The sequence below is a fragment of the Phytophthora infestans genome, genomic scaffold, assembly GCF_000142945.1.
Source record: "Phytophthora infestans T30-4 supercont1.570 genomic scaffold, whole genome shotgun sequence".
NCBI lineage: Eukaryota > Oomycota > Peronosporomycetes > Peronosporales > Peronosporaceae > Phytophthora > Phytophthora infestans.
In genome coordinates, this window is record NW_003303202.1 from 14405 (window position 1) to 20003 (window position 5599).

Consider the following 5599-nt stretch of genomic DNA (forward strand, 5'->3'; position numbering starts at 1 on the left):
AAGCTGATACTAGAAGAGCAGATTGATCAGCTGGAGTTGGATGTTTTGAATCGCCTTTAGCAGCAGCAGTCTGCTCTTTCGGTAGCCGCTAGTGCACACGAGGACGTCGAAGATTGAAATTTTGAATGTGACTCACGAGAACTTGTCGGAGGATTCGGCCTTGTGCATCACTACGTAAACCGTCCGCGTCATTGAAGTTGTCGGTAGGCTGGTAAGAGCTCTCGGTGAGGTTGTGATACTCCGTCGATACCGTGCGTAGGTTTGCTGTCGTGTCGTCGCTCTTGAGTTGCTCGTTGATGCAGAAGTTATGAAGCTTAATACACGTTTTAATTACTTTGCCAACGTTCGTGAAATCAACTACAAGTGGTCGTGAACATATTTGCCATTTGTTCACTAACAGCCCAAAAGACATTTCAATGCGAATGCGCAGTTGACTTAGAAAGAAGTTGAAGTCAGAGTACGCTTTGCCTTTGAGCTCCAGCTTCGTGAACGGCACCAACAAGGAGTTTGATAGTGGATAGGCATTGTCGCCGACGATGTAAAATCCAGGAGGTAACTTAAGTATATCATTTCTTAGGCTCCACTTCTTGAACGCAATTGAGTCTCCAACCTTTCCAGGAGAATTAAAACAATACCCGGTAAAACGGCAGTGGGCGTCACAAATGGCCTGTACATTCAAGCCATACATTTGATAATGCCCCGAAAAGAATGCTGCAACATCTGGCACCTCGCTCGCACTCGGGGCCCTTATTTGACAAAGCCACCCATCGATACAGCCAACACATCCACTCAAGATCCCGTCCGTGCTAATCTTGGCAAAGCTGTCAGCTAGATGATGGACACGCTGCTCGGACGACACGGGAGATTGAATGCGAAGCTCTGGGCAGTCACAAACTGCGTTCATGACATCGTGAAATACATCATATGTGCCGGAAACAGACGTGCCACCTAAGCAGCGAATTGTGTGATAGCTGCTACCGGCTAGCCAAGCAATCGTCATTTGCAGCATGTTCTCCGGCGAGATTGGATCTGTAGCAGTACGCCGAGAAGACTGAAGCTCATCGCGCGATATAGACGGCCGAATTAACATCAACAGACGCTCAAAGGAGTCCACACTCATTCTGTAACAACGCTTAAATTGACCTTCCAGCAGTAATGTCTGCTTGTGGACATTCCAGTTTAAGCGTCGGCGCTTTATACACCCTCTCGGTTCTGCTGGGTAAATGGCAGCAGTGGTAACAAGTAGTGCTATTAGATACCGGCGACGTACACGGGACGATGTCTCGCCTTCCATCCTGCTTGTAGCGATCATCTGTGCGTTTGCCGCGCCTTTGCGATCCCGCGATCCCGGCCGGCGCGCGATCTGTGCCTCGGATCGCATTGATGCAGTAATCACAAAAGTTGCACTTCAGGTCAGCCAATCACAGGCTTATCCTCGGGGCGCGCCCCCGGTTCGGAACGGCCTTAAGAGGGTATGTCGCGGCCACAAAGAACAGTGGATCACCGTTAATTCCCCGTCGAGCACCCAGATGAGTATCCCTGTGCTGTTGTTGTCTAACCCCCACCGATGTAGCTCAATGGTAGAGCTCCCGAAAGGAAAGGAGGTGGTTCAAATCCACCCATTGGTAAAAAATTTATGCTCGAATGCCTTGCAGGTCTCTACATGATTGACATGATATAAGAACCAGCTACACGGACACAGAGAGATTGGATTGTGTTACGGGAGCAGCTTGAGCATGCTTTGGTGCTGTGTTGGTGTAGGGTCTACAACTCTGCCGATGGTAAAACGCTGATGGTAGGCACTGATGAGACTATTCAGCTTGCCTTCGCGGTGCATCTGCCGAAGAACCTTAAGCACAGCGTTGGATCCCTTTGACGGTACACCCTGCTCGCCTAGGAACACTGTGACTTTGTTTGACGCTAGCTCTCCGAGCTGACGTACTGTATCTTTGTAGCTGGATGATAACTCGTCGAGCGCGTACCCGTCTTCGATGAAGAGCCTCATGAAGGCCACGAGCTGCTTGGAATCCGATTTCTTGTGCTTATTAGTACTCTGCCATCCACGCGGAACAGCCGTGTACCACGCAAACCACGTGTCAACAAGCGGTATTGTCTTGGATCGACGGCGACGCTTTACTGGTACGATTTCATCTTCGTCTCTTACTCGCTTGGCTTGATTATCTCGTGCTAAAGTTTCCCCTTCGGTGTTGTTCATTGCAGCTTCTAGCGAGTTAACTCGAGCTTCAAGGCTACGGTTGACCTCAATTAACCTTTCAATTAAGGCAGTTTGATAATTCAACGCAGCGTTGGCCTTTACAATTCTTCAGTCATGGCTTCGGCGGTGGTGTTGGCGTGTTCATTTGACGCTGTGAGCCGTTGTGACCATGCAAGCAGGTTGGTCGTCGTCACTCCAGAGGTTCCGCACATAGGTGAATTGTCTTCATTGCAGGTGTCTTCGCGTTGATCTTCACTAACGACGGGTAGTGGAGGAGGAGGGTTGCTGTTAGCACATCTCTCACAACAGCGCAGACGCTAAAGGCCTTGTTACCCAGATCATGGCTCGAGTTGAAAAGCTTCCGGCTAACCTCTCTAACCTTTTCTAGTGTTGCAGCGTCGAAGGATTTCAGGGGACGGGAGAGAAGAGGCTTGCTTTGGCGTCATCCCACTCAGCACCTTAGCAACTTGATGATCTTCTTTAGGGGCGTTGAAGACGTACGCAAAGGCTTTGTTAGTCGTAGTCAAGTTCCAAGCTCCGCGATCAAAGATCCATTGAGCTGCCAGCTCTTAGTTTGCGTTCGCGTGTTGCGCGCCGCCACGGCGAAACGAATGTGACGTCAGCGACACTTCGACTCCAGCAGGACCAGCAACGCGATCGAGCACGCGGTTGACAAGAGCGTGGATTCCAACTCGCGTGAGCAGTGGTGCTACCTGGCGACGTCTGAGAAGAATTCGGGGCACTATTGTCGTCAAGAAGTTCCAGTAATGGTATCGAGGCAGCTAGGTCAACAGGAACGTCCTTCGACTTCGCCGGCAAATGGTTTAGCAACGCTGCACACGGAGACTCATGCGTAATCAAGGCCAGCGCGAGCGCTAGCAGCGGACAAGTCATGAAGTCAGCGTCAGGAAAAAGTGACAGTGACTGCTCATCGGACGTCTTCACGCGGATGAATCGGATAAAGAAAACCCCTCCAGCTCCGACGGAGAGCTGCTGCTACCGGACGAACGTAATGTCTGATGCACGGCCGAAGAGGTACCACAGGAGGCACAACAACGCAGCATCTTGGTAGTCCGACGCACAGCGAGCCGTTGAATATAAGTAGCGTATCATCTTCTTGAGATCCTCTTTTGTGCACGCAATAGCCTTCTTGACGAACCCACCACTTTCACGCTTGCTGCAGTGCTGTTCAAGGGTACGCCCCATGCTGAGCAGCTGTCGTGCTACAGCGCCACCTTGAACAGGATACTCATCCAAAAGCCAGCATTTGACCTGGCGGAAGTATTGAGCGACGGAGTGGCGCGACAGAGGCTTCTCCTTTGCTCCAGCGTGGAATGCCAAGTACACACCAAACTTGTCCATTAGAGTCACTAGTATACTACTCGCGCGACTAGAGTCTGCGACGATCAAAGCCACGACGTGCTCCATGGTAGTATTCTCTAAAGACAGGAAGCGCTCAAACGCTTTTAAAGCCGTCGCACGCGCGCGCTTTGTGTTGGCGGGCTTCAAGTCGCTCATTGTTCTTGGTCGGAGAGGTAGAAATATGCAGGTGATACGTGGCAAACCTTTAGCAAGTATTACTATACACATATCTGGTCGTCAACTTCGACTAGATACGTCGGAATCGCTCAGCTTCCGACTGCACCCTAAACTATAGTTTTAATTGGATATAATTGTATTCTTGAAGCAATTTGATTCGCCCAATGAAACGGAGATCGCTTTAATTGGCTATAAAGAATAAGAAACGATTATCATTGGCTAGTGCGCAAGATACTAAAAGTAAGATACGTCGGAGAGATAATGTTATTCATCCATACCTATATAACGGATCAGATCAAAGCTCGGTGTAGTAAGGTTGAGTCCACGCACGACTTTTCCAAACGCCCAAGATTTCCGCCGTTGCGCACATAGGATGCGACTAGTTTCATTCCGCACGTTTCACTCCATGGGTCGCCTGCAACCGTTCCCATAGCGCCATGTGTTGCGTATTCGAAAGTAATAAGCTCCTTCTTGTTACCATGGAGTGCATCCAACAAGTATTCCGCGTATTTGTTGGTGGTCTGAGGGTCCAGCTTACCACTCAGTAGTAAAACACTTGCATGGTTTGGAATCATAGCAGCTTTGTTCCAGTACTGATCATGCTTGTAGATGATGACATTTGAGTGATAATTGCCCACATTGAACTCGTCGCAAAACGCCGACTTTTCTTTTGAAAGGTACAGTACTGCTTACCCATCAAGTAGACCTCCCCCCATTGCTCATCATTACGTTCGTGAATCGAGCTTTCATCTCGAACATGGCGACTCCATCATCTCAGAGAACACGATGAGGTAGTAGAGTGATAGAGCGTCGAAAGGATTACTTTCATCTGCAGCTTTGTTGTCTGCCTTGATAATTGGAAATTTTTTTTGCCAGGATATTGATATCCTCGGGACCACAGCGATCCAGTCGATGCGGGATGAGTGTTCGAGTAGTCATATCCATCAGCACGGTACCAAGAGCAGAGCGTAGCATGTGTGACGGTAAGGTATTGCCCTTGCTTCCGACGCGGGTGATCAACGCCGCACATGTCGAGTTGGGATCGCTGTCCAATTTCTCAATTAGACCTCGAAGAGTACTGTTGAGATTCTTGGTGCTGAAACGGGAGCTACAGTCCTTATCGCTAAGACACAGCGACATGAAAGCATCACCTACCTCCCCAAAGTCAGTGTCCCATCTGGACGTATAGAGGAACTTTTCGTCAGGGCCCCCTGAGGCTGTAGCCACTCCATCCAATACATATCCGATCACTTTAGGAGGAGCGAGATGCATGAGCCTTTCGGTCAGACTTGTACTGTAGCTCGTACCATAGACAACGTTATCTGCTTCATTTGTGAATTTCGAGATGAATGTCGCGAGGTCAGTTGCAGCAGTCGTCATGGAAAAAGCCGAAAGGTTGCCGTTATTTGATGTGCAAGTCCTTGGCGCATGCTGGTACTTCGGTGGCATCAATATCACCGCGCCAAGGGGATCCTGTTGTGGTAACCTGGGCTGCGACACAGTCAAATTTTGTGCTGCGTCCGGTGCCGCGATGATCCATCGTGTACACGCTGACCTCTCCTTTTAACTCGGAGTGTAACATCATCATTGTACTCTCCACTGCATCACATAACAACTAGATCATTAGTGTTCCTTCTTCTATGAAATGTTTTCTAAATTTTGTAGTATGTTACTTACAACCGGCCTATGAAATGTCTGGGCCTCCCTGAATCAGCCACACGTTGAATGCACTTTCGGGGTTAGTTGTCGTGGCAGGCAGCCGCTTGACGAATATGTCGATATTGGGGTAGATATCATTGGGTGTTGTACATATTCCTGAGTAGCACAAAGGTGCGCTGTACATTG